Below are 11,692 nucleotides of genomic sequence, written 5' to 3'. Positions count from 1 at the left end.
CCAGAAGAAAAGAAATTAAGTCACTAGGTCTTCAACAATCCACATTCCCCAATGTTGTGATATTAAAATATAACAACACACAGAACAAGGAAAGGGTGACAAGGAAACTTTCCAAGTAAATTAAAAAAAAAACCAAAACAAAACACAAAAGAACTTTCAAAGCCACAGCCACTTGAAAGAATTAACAAATTGAAAGATTGACAAACATAGTAGACATTAAGATAATTTTCCTACAATTTCCCATCAGAATCAGTAAATGATCTTAGTATACTTGGGCTACATTTGCACACGATAGCTCAGTGTACAGCTACTACTGATGGTATGAATTAATCTCCAATTTGAAGGAGTTCAGTGCAGAAGATCTTACCTTTATATGAACCCACTCTATACAACAAAAGACTGTTAAAACAGAAAACATTACCTTTGGAGCTGGTTATCTAAACTTTTCCACTCACATTTGTTTAGATCTAGTACTCAAGAAAATTTACACGGATATTTTCAAGAGTAGAACCTTGTGACAAAGAAAATAAGCCAATTTTATTTGTTTGCATCTCATAAAAATGGTAATTCTGCTTTTACAATTTTTTTTACTTGTAATCTCTTTGTTATTAAAACATAAGCAAACGTCTGACATCTGAGAATGTTTCACTATGTCTTTTAGAAGTCATACATTGTTCTGACTGAATTTCCTATATGGATTTGTATACATCAATTTAATTAATCACCCACCTGTGCTAAAAGAGAGCCAATTCAATGTCAAACATAAAACTAAAAGCATTTTTTTCTTTGATTCAAGAAGAATGAAAGATAAAATTCATTCTCCTTCATCTCCTGTGTTATAAATAAGACTTCCTTCTTGCTTTTATTGTCTGTTTAAGGATTAGATATTTAAATTAGTTGTTGGAGAATGAGAAAATTTCATTATCTTATCAGTTAATTATAACTCATTTAATGACAATAATTTAATTTATTGTTTAATGACAGTCTCACTTTTAAAATAGATGAGGTACTTATTGATGTTCATGAACACTCTTTGGAACTGATGCCATGCATCATGTCTTTGAAAACCACAGACTGATTTAAAAAATGTACAGTCATTGTTCAATGTTGGTTTTACTAATTTGATGAACTATGTCAGTAAGAGTAGAACAACACTGGCACATGAATTACCTCAAAACTCCACATTTGCCATTTCATTAACGTTTAGCTCTACAAAAATGCATACAGATAGGATTAAATGTGGGATTTCCCATCCATTTTTAACAATAATTATGTCTCACTACAATAATTTGTGCTTCTTATTCATTTAGAGTCAGTCCATGTCAGGTTAACTCAATTTTGATTTCATTAGGGATGAACATACGTCAAACATTGTTGACTGAGTTGAGACTCAGATTTTCAAAGATCCACAAAATCCAAACTACTGTGACCTGAAGTAACACTGATGCTTGTCACCTCAAATGAAGATCAGCTAAGGCATGGGTATGGCAGAGTTTATGAGGAAAGCAAAAATTGTGTTATGACTAGGCAAACCCAGAGGCATCCTGTTCTGGACTGAATAAAGCCTACCTTTAGATTGATTATGTTTAGTGAGTTGACTTGTAATTTCCTCTTGAATCATGAATGTCTGAGCCTTGACTGTTGCAGATTTTGACTTATTGCTGTTTCATGCTACATGAATGTGTACATTCAATACCTCTCTCAGCAGTCCCAGTGTCAGTGTGATTCTGTGTGAAAATTCACAGAGTATATAGAATGTGCATTACAAAGCCAAAAGCTAAGATCTCTCATTGTGGATTGTTAAATAAATGTAATTCTACTTGATTATCAGTGTTGAGACTTTCCTGAGTGCTCTGCATGCTCCTCCTCAGATCTAATTACATGGACTTCTAACACTCTCCAAACTCCTCTGGTTTTCCTGACCTGAGGCAGCTCTCCCACACAACCCTGTTCATCATTTATTTCTCTTCTGGACATCTTTTATTTCCACAATTCTTCTCTCTTCAGTGCACCATTCAATATTCATATTATTTAGTTCATGAAAAAAATAGCTAACTACCTTTTGATTTTGTTTTCCAAAAAATTAAATCTGTGCAAAACAATGATAAAAAGGCCACAGCAGCTGTCCTTTCAAGTTACTTTTTAACCCTACATCACCTTGACAAGAGGTGAGGTTCATTCAGGACACTCTAGCATTACTTCACTAATTCAGAGATTACTGAAATCTCTTTACAGATAACCCCCAGTGTGTTGGGGGTGGTGGGGTATAGGTACTTGTTCAGCTGGAACCCTGTGGTGAAAGCTATTCAGAATGGGAATAAAACTGCAGTTCAAACCACAGGTGTTAGAATTGAAATTCATTATGCAAAAATCAAAGGAAGGTGTGCTTGTACTTTGCTCCTGGGGAGGACAGAGAAGCCAGCCATTACAAACCTTAATAACTCCTTAGTCAGTTAATAATAGTATTCATTCACAAACCCTTTATCAAAATGCAGCAAATTTCAGTGTAACCTGAATTACATTTAAAAAAAAAAAATAGAGTGTTTAGAAGAGAAAATTGCCTTCATCACAGTTGAGCTGAATTCAAGTAGCAGAATTGAAAAAGTCATCATCAATTGCTCTGAAATATTAAATCTTTTTAAGAGTGCAAAAAACCATGTAAAACTTCATGAAATGAGTAAAAAGTTGTACATCTTACAGACATATAATGCAAGCCAGAAAAAGTAAGTTATTATTGTTTCAGCTTTGTAGCAGTGCAGAAATGCACTTTAATTGTAAGGATCTAATACTGCCGAAGGTGTTATTGTTCTTGGCTATTAAGTCCCCTCTTCTTTCATTTATTACTTATCAGAATTAGAGACCAACATGGAAGTAGAGATATAATTCTATTATCTCCCATATTCAAAACTGGTATTTTTCCCAAAACATCTGCTCAATAACTAATATTAAAATGGCATATTTGTATTGTAATATGCATTTATTTGAATAGTCAAAAATATCAACATGACTTCCCAGTTTTAAGTTTGCTTTAGAAAAAAAATCGGCATATAGATGGAACACTGGAAGTTTTTCATCCCTCTATTTTTTCTGAGTCTGCACATATTTTTCCAGAATATAATTATTAATCAACTCAACAGCATTCCAAATAACAATTATGCACACTTGAATACTTAATTATGAGACAACTCATGAAATGCTTCCTTGTAATTTTAAAAGGGATTATCACAAATCAAGGTGGATACTATGGAGGACTCTGCACATGGGGTTAACAGAGCAGCAGTCTAAAAAAAGTCATTAAAAGTATCAGGATGAATGCAAAATGGGAATGCTTTCCCTAGACCCTATTCTTGACCTGAAACTAAGATGCTACATCCTAAAGGATGCAGTGTAATGTGAACTTACATTGTGGAGGTATTTGAACTGCTTGAATAGCAAAAAAGACAAATATTCCCATATGACCATTCCCTTGATACCTGCTCCTGCTTTCTCTAGAGTCTATTCAGCCTATCTGTGTAACATCAGCCCAATGAGAGAGAAAACACAGGCAAAGGCCTGGTTTAGATGCACAGCAGAAACACCATACAGGGGGTACAAGGTTACTCTGCCTTCTAACATCACTTCAGATTTCTTTTATACAGAATATTATCTATTTATTTCTCTGAAATGTTTAGGAACATGAAAGAAGCCCAAAAATATCTGATTATACATTACGCATACTGTAATTTTTAGCTGACCATTTAGCTGATAGATTTCATGTGGTTTTATCCCAAAATAAAAATGTATTTATCAGCATTGATATTAATCAGCATCTAACCCCAATGTCTTCACAAAAGACCATTTAAATTAGCCACAAAAATAAGGCATAGTATAGCATGTACACAGGCACGAGATCTGTTGTCCCAGCAAAGTTTTCTCATTGGTTTATTTCTGTGTTTGGATGCAAAAGTGAGGAGATTCTCTGACTCCTTCTCCCTGTAATCTTTCTGCCTTAAGAAGAAAGATGGAAAACATATATCTACCCACAGGGGAAATAATTTTTTCCTACCTGAAAATACTAGATGAATGTCACTGTAACACCAGCACTTTAAAGTTATTGATCAAGTTTTTCCATATAAAAGAGCATTAAACATAAAATTAAGATGTGCCTCACAATTTCCCACTGGTAGCTGTGGGGTTTTTTTTGACTCCCAGGAAACAAATTCTCACACAGCTGTTATTCCCCCATTTATTCTGCTCATTTTTACAACCCTTTCACTGCAGATTAGTTTCAGTGAAGGTCACACAGAGTCTGACACCCAGAGGAGAAAATGATATTCACAGAAAATTTCTCTGATATCAGATGGGGAAATCATACAAATGAAAATTTTGGTATAGGTAAAGCTGAAGCAGCCTATCTTTTTTGGGGGGAAAAAAAAACTCAAAAAAGGCAGCAGCTCTGCAGTTGTATTTGGAGACATGTCTCTCTCAGAGAACCATACTGTCTCTTCCAGAGAATTGCTTCATTTACCTGAAATACTTCCTAGTCAAAATATTCCCTATAAGCCTGCAGAATTTAACAAATTTATCATAAGAATAGCAGAAACCAAGAGAAAACAAATTTCACTCTGATACAAGAGAAAAACAGCCGTAAATTTTTCATGAGCAAGATGAGGAAATAGATGGAGAAAAGCTTTCTCCTAGATCAAAAGTTAGAAAAAAAACCTTTTTCATAAAGAAGAAATTCCAAATTTGTGTAGATACAAATTAAAGACTTATATAAGCTATTAAAGAAAAATAAATTCAATCTAGGCTATGTGATGAGTTGATGTGATTCATTCTTGTTCATCAAAAATTAAGTTAGTGCAAAACCAGGACAGATTACTAAAGGCAAGTAAGAATGTCTGAGGTACAGAAGGAAGAATGCTATCCATGTATACAACATGGCCTTTCTTCACTCTTATGCTCAGGGATTATTCGGACTCTTTAAAACAGCAATGAAGAAAAACATGACTTGAAATAAATGTTATGTTAATAACTGGGTTTCATGGCAGCAGGACCAAAGGCAAAGCCCTCTAAACCTTTATAATGCTGCATATCTTGGACATCCTATGATTTAAATTATGTTAAAAAAATGAACTGAAAACATCATACTTGTCCAAAATTCATGTTAAATAGACAATGTTATGGTCAACATCCCCAAATCAGAGTGAAACTTTTGTGATCGTACCTTATATTAAAATATTCAAATTTTCTTCAGAGTAGCATTTTAGTAAATATCATCAAGAAGACAGAATGCTTTAGAGGGAATTAAGGAGGCATGATTAATGATAAATAGGATAGTCATTTAGTTACTTCGCACAGGAGGCTGAAAAAACATAAAAACAATTTCTGATTTAATTGGACAAAGCCAGAATCCAAATGCCTAACTCATGCCTTTCCACCAGCTAATTTTATATCTCTCTGAGTCTTCTAAAGGTGTAAGGAGGCATACTGCTTACCATTGTTTTTGTTATGTACACTATGTGTTTAAAATAGATCAATGAATAAATAATAGGTTGAAATGTCCATGAACCTACTTGGAAGTTAATGTTTCTTTGATTTTTAAAGGTTTTCTAAACATTGATTCTATGGCACAATTTTAAAGGCAGAATTAAGAATTGATTTTTCCTATGATTTAGTTAATTTCAATGAGTGTAGTAGCTTTTTGTCAGCTTCATTTACCAAGAAATTTCACATTACACATTCTGGTGCTGGAGGTCAATGCTCACTTGCTTTCCTCATCTAGTAAGATCTTCCATCTTCAGGTTACAAAGAAACTTCACAGGCCCTGAGGAAAAAACCCAAGGAGATACAAAATACTTCCTACAGGTTGGCTGTCTTCCTTGGTTATCTAAACCAAGCAGTTTTGTTTACGTTCCAGAGTCATTAATTCTCTAGAACAAGTAAGACAGAATCCCAAGAGAAAATTACTCATAACACTATATAAATTGCAAAGGAGTTTTCATAGGCTTTTTAGTTTTGAGAAGTATTAAAAATAAAAATAGTATATTTATTTTTTAACTTAGCTTACCACAGCTGTAGAAATAGACAAAATGTGCAAACCACATAGTAACTAAAAAGGTGAAAATATATCATGGGTAGATACAAGGAATTATCAGTTAACAATTCAAGGATGATGCAGCATAGTTGAGAAAGAGCTGCTCCCATTTGTGTTTTGCAAGTTTAAATAAGGGCCTGGTTTAATAAATAAAGCATGTTTAAAAACAGGAAGATGGCAACACAAATAAAGTCATGACTGGGATATTCACAAAATTTCAATCAGATTTCTGCTAAGGTCAAAAGTCAGGTAATAAGAAATCTCACTTTCAACATCTGTGTTGAAAGGCTTTTTTCCACTTTATCACAAACCTCATTATTAGGAAAGAACAGGGTTTATTATTGTAACTTTAGGACAAGACCACAGAAAGTAAGGAACATAACTTTATATTTTTATCTTTTACAGCTATGGGTGTTTCAGAAACACCCATATGGTTTTTCAAAAGTATTTCAGTCCTTGTGGCCTAGTAGATACTGACTGTATCTGGCTCTAGGCTTGTTGAACTATCAGCACTGGCCTCAGGCCATCTCTGACTTTGGGCTTGTGTTGGCCTGTCTGGAGTGGTGATTTGGCTTGGAGGAGCTGGTGGCTTTGGCTTCAGAAATGTGTGTGGCATAACACCTGCTGTGATATCTGGGGTTTGCAGGAGATGGCTGCTAATAACAATTAGTTGTTATGTGTGGAATAACTGTCCCTGACTGCAGCAGGAGCACAGTGTGTGCCAGGACAGACAGACGATTGTAGCAGGAGCCTTGAACCATCACAGGAAGGAGGCACCAGAGCTAGAAACCCACCAGAGCTAGTTCCCTGGTTAGCAAAGAAAGGCAGCTCTGGGAAATGAGAAAAGCAGTGCTTGGGACAGCAAAGAGAAGAAAGTATGGAACACGTTTACTGGACAGCAAATGTGGATACGCCATGGAGCCCTGAGCAAGGGAAGAAAGACAAAGGCGTGGAGGTTGCCAGCAAAAGTGTAGAAACTTCCACTAAGTTCTCACATGATGGATGTGAGATGAAGAAATCAAGATCATACTCCTGGCAATTAACTTGGTATGCTGTTGGCTTGTCCACTGGCAGCCCAAAAACTTCCATGTCAGGACATGGGAAATGAGTGGAAGGAAGGTACCTATAAAAGAAAGAGGTGCATACTCTGCAGAAGTTTGTGAATATTAATTTTAACTGTACTTCCTTAAAACTCTAAGTCCTAGCAGTACCAAAACTGGACTAATAGTAATGTTTTGATTAGAACTGCTAAGATTTCAGTTATTAATAATAAATCCTAGACTTACATATACAATGTGCTACCCAACTTGCACAAAAGAGAAATTTGAGTGCAGCAAATTGGCAGGAAATTATCCTCCAGAAGAGGAGGGTCAGGGAATCCTATCAATGTGCACAAAAATCTAGTGGAGGGTAGTAAAGAGCAGGGAGACAGACTCTTCTCCATGGTGCCCAAAGACAAGAGAAGAGAAGAGGCAACAGACACAAATAGCAGTTATAGGAAATTCCCTTCAAACACCAAAAAAGCCCCAGGTCTGTGTCAAGTGGATTGTACATCCATCAGTAGTTGTAATTTTTTATTTCTTATACCTCTCTGTCTGTTATGAAAAGAAGTTAATGCACTCAGACATAACAAAAACACATTAGAACGATACTTTGTACCAGAAGAATCAATTTAGAGAGCTATTAAGTATAGAGTGGGAGAAATAGTAAATAACATTGTTAAATATTTGCATTTTACCAATATTATTTCTCATTGCCTTTACTCCTTGTGTCTTCTTCCAGTTGTCACAAGACTAGCAAGTAGAAGAAAGGCAACCCTAGAAGCAGTGAGAGTTCACCCAATGGAGTTGAATCCATATGAGATGCTGTACTCTGACAGCATCATTATATTGCAGAATGTACTTTTGAGGAAAGTTTATTTAATATGCTTGTATAAACATTCCAGGAGCATAAAGAAGAACCATTGGGAGTTTTGCCAACTCATGTCTGAACACAGTGTAAAGACTCTCTTTCTCTGGATGTAACCAGTGGCAGCAGTTAAAGGAGATATGATAGCTCCTCTGCAGATGACTTACCACAAATTTTTTTAACTTTAGGAACAAGCAAAAACATATTGCTTTTTTACTTTGTTTTTAAACTAGGTGACATGGGCCAGTTCTAATCTCTTCAACAAGGACATAAGGCCTGTATAAACTTCAGTGAGTAGAAATGCTGTCAGGCTGTGAGATTATTTTGTGTATAGAAAGTTACTCTTTCTGTTCTGGCAAACACAGCAGCAAGATGTACTGTATATAAGTGAACTAATGTGCATATAAAACTTTAACAATTAGCTTGTGGACTTTAGAACAAATTCACCAGACATATGCCTATGTGAATTGAGATCTAGTTGACATCCTTTTTTAAACATGTTTATAGACCAGGCATTTTTTTTCTCACGTTGTTAGCCCTGAAGGTTAGATTAAACCTTCATAAAGACTTTGACACACTTCATTAAAAAGTAAAATGGCATCACTGGAGTGACTTTAAGTCACAAGATGAAGGAAAAACTGACTAAACTTATTGAAAAATTCTTTGGGTTGCCAGCTCAACCAACTGCAGATCTACCACAGAAGCTTAATTCCAGTTTTTAAATAAGAGAGCTTTGCTTTTTTTTTTTTTTTTTTACATGCTGGTATTTAGTAAATAGGAATAGATTTTTACTTTTATTTCAAAGTTTTCCTCTCATTAGTATCCTCTCCTACTTCTTTTTGTTTTCAAAATTCTTGCATTCACAGAGTACATGCAGAGAGTAATTCAGAAACAACTCAAAAAAGAGGGAGCATTTATTTTAAGATAGGATTTTCACTGAAATAGTCAGCCTAAATTCAGAGTTGTTTTATTTTGGATGTAACTATAAGAAATATCTAGGACTCCCTGACTCTCAGATTTCACTTCAAAAAATTCCTTCTGCTTTCATGTGTGTTTTAGAACCAAAGACTTCATGGGCAGTCAGTTTCAGTGGGCTGAGGATTATAACCAATCCAGAGAAATTAAAATACTTGTACACTGTGTAGCTGGTATTACATCATTATTTGCATTTCCCTGTGTATTCAGTTAATCCACTCCAACCAGACACAGATGTTTTTTTACTCAGATACATCTGTGAGAAGAAAATACATCATCGTCATCCATTAGATGTCATACATTCTTGAAGTTTAAAAGAGGTAAACACAAAAAAGGCAAAAGGGAAAAGTGGAAAATTCAGTAAGGCTCATTGCTAAAGGCCTGCAGATACTTCCTTTCATTATTAGAAAGTTTTCTATCACAAGTATGTTATCTTTCTTAAGATTAGAAAATTAGAAACACTTCTCTGTGGTCTTTATTCTTTATAGGTTTTTAAAGTGAAATAAGCTCTCAGTTACCCACACTACAAAAGATTGTGAACTTAGTGCACCACACTATATTTCATCTGCAGTTTGAGACCTCATATCCACCCTTTCATGTATTTCATATTTGAATACAAATTAAATTTCTGCTTAATTAATTATGTTAATTAAATTAATTCAATATTCATTTGCCCAGTCAAGGGGTCAAATTTTCTATAGGCTCTCTTCCATAATAATCTCTTTATTCTCTTTTAGAATTGTCATTTAAAGACTAAGCAAATAGTAATTCCATATAAACAAAGATCTGATGAATAGCCAATGCTTGGAAATCCCAGAGACATGGCTGTAATCCTGCACATGCCTGACAGATCCAATGCCACATGGACCAGATCTAGCAATGAAAACAATTTAAACGAGAAGAATGTCTGTCTATCAATTCTGCTACAGTATTGCTCCCTTGGATTTGGGCTGTTGTAGCAGCTGGCTGAAATTCTGTCCTCCTCAGGCTACAGAAAAGTCTCTTCTAGGAATGGGCAAGAGATGTGGTTTTGACCCAGCTTCCCTTGCAAATATGGGATATTTATTTTTATTTGGAAAAAACTATTTATTTTTATAAATTAATTTATGTTACACTGTTGTAAAAAGTTGATTCTTAATTGTGCTGAAAGAGCTAAATAAGGTAAACCTCGTTTATTTCCTTACAAGAAAAAGAACATTTACTGCCAGAAGAAAGGTTTCATGTGGAAGGTTGGATGATGCAGTATCTTCCTTGAGACATAAAGGAAACAACTTTGAACAAAAAGACTGAGATCTGTTCTACTCACTTGTCAGGGACTCCTAGAGACCTGGTGGATTTATTATAGGAGCTTCCTATGAAAAATTGAGAATAATAATTTTTTTCTAGTTTCCCAGTTCTTTGTAAACAATCTTTGTTTCTGCACAGAGCCACAGAAGTCATAATTATTTTGTCTCTAGCTTTTAGAATAAGCTAGATACGAGGATCTGAGTGTAAAAAAGGCATTTCAGGGCATGCAGGCTGATCCTGAAAAAAAAATTCAAATAAAGAAAAGAATAAGGAATTTTAATGACTAGCAGGTTATACTTTTCCAAAGGCAGCTTCATCTGAGAGCAGCCAAGAAATATATACTCCCACAGGTAATAAAAAATCCTTCTATATAAAGCAGCTTTGAACATAATTGGAGATTCATAAAACAGTATATGGGTTTTTCACAGGCTGCTTTTCAAGTAAATCCATAAATATACTACCATTTTTCTTAGAGCTAAGCCCAATGAATATTAATATAATTACACCACCACTGTTGAGATATTTGTAATATTACATACTCTTACGCAGCCACAGCTTAAACCATTTGGGGTACAATCCTGTTAACATTGATCCTAGCAACATTGTTCCCCTTTCTGAGACTGAGACAGAGGTACTGGAACCAAGAGAGAAAATTATCTGGAGAATATAGAACAGCTGACCTGTTATATGTTTTGCTCCTTTCATTTCTGTTTGCCGGAGCGAGAAAGCAGGTGCCAATCCAGCAGCTGATTTTCACCAGATGAAGATAATCACAAAGGACACCTCACCATTGCCTTGTCATTTGCAGAACCTCTGGCACCAGCTGGTATCAAACAGTAGAAAACCATCCTTGCAAACAAGCAGAACAGGGTGGGGGAGAACAAGGGATGGCAGCTTTGTTTTCCATTAGCAATTTGGATCAGCTGGAGGAGAGTTCTGGCAAACACCAGGGCCAGGTATGTAGTGAGAGAATGAAACCTGGATGCTGTGGGTTAGCCCTGCATGCAGTCAAGCCCCACACAGCTGGTCACTCACTTTGTTCCACAGGATGGATGAGAACTTGAGGAATAAAAGTGTGAAAAGTCATGATGTGAGATGAAACAGTACAGGAAGTAAAGAAAAGCTGTGCACAAACAAAGCAGAACAAAGCCATCCATTCACTGCTTCTCAGGATCTGGTCAGTGCTCACCCATTTCTAAGCTGGGCTTCATCACATTTAATGGTGACTTGAAAAGGCAGATTCCACAACTTCAAATATTCCCATTGTTTCCTGCAGTGTCATATGCTGTCAGATATCCTTTGGTCAGTGAGGGTCAGCTGGCTCAGCTGTGTCCCCATCAAACTTCTTGTGCACCCCCAGCCTACTTACTTTATTTAAAATTCTAAAACTGGAACTAAATGTTTAAGCACTTCTCAGGAAGAGCTAAAACATTGATGTGTTATCAA

General features: G+C 35.6%; 1 long non-coding RNA gene across 1 annotated transcript; it reads right to left on the bottom strand.

Moving 5' to 3' along the window:
• Positions 1–2,958: 2,958 nt before the first annotated feature.
• Positions 2,959–11,095, bottom strand: LOC111928374 (uncharacterized). The gene is made up of 3 exons (XR_002864068.2): positions 10,927–11,095; positions 10,266–10,311; positions 2,959–5,806 (listed from the first exon to the last, which is right to left on the bottom strand). It is a non-coding gene; the product is annotated as an uncharacterized LOC111928374 (long non-coding RNA).
• Between the last annotated feature and the right edge of the window lie 597 nt (positions 11,096–11,692).

The sequence above is a fragment of the Cyanistes caeruleus genome, chromosome 5 (genome assembly GCF_971803275.1).
Source record: "Cyanistes caeruleus chromosome 5, bCyaCae1.hap1.1, whole genome shotgun sequence".
Taxonomy (NCBI): domain Eukaryota; kingdom Metazoa; phylum Chordata; class Aves; order Passeriformes; family Paridae; genus Cyanistes; species Cyanistes caeruleus.
This window is presented reverse-complemented; position numbering and strand designations above follow the sequence as displayed.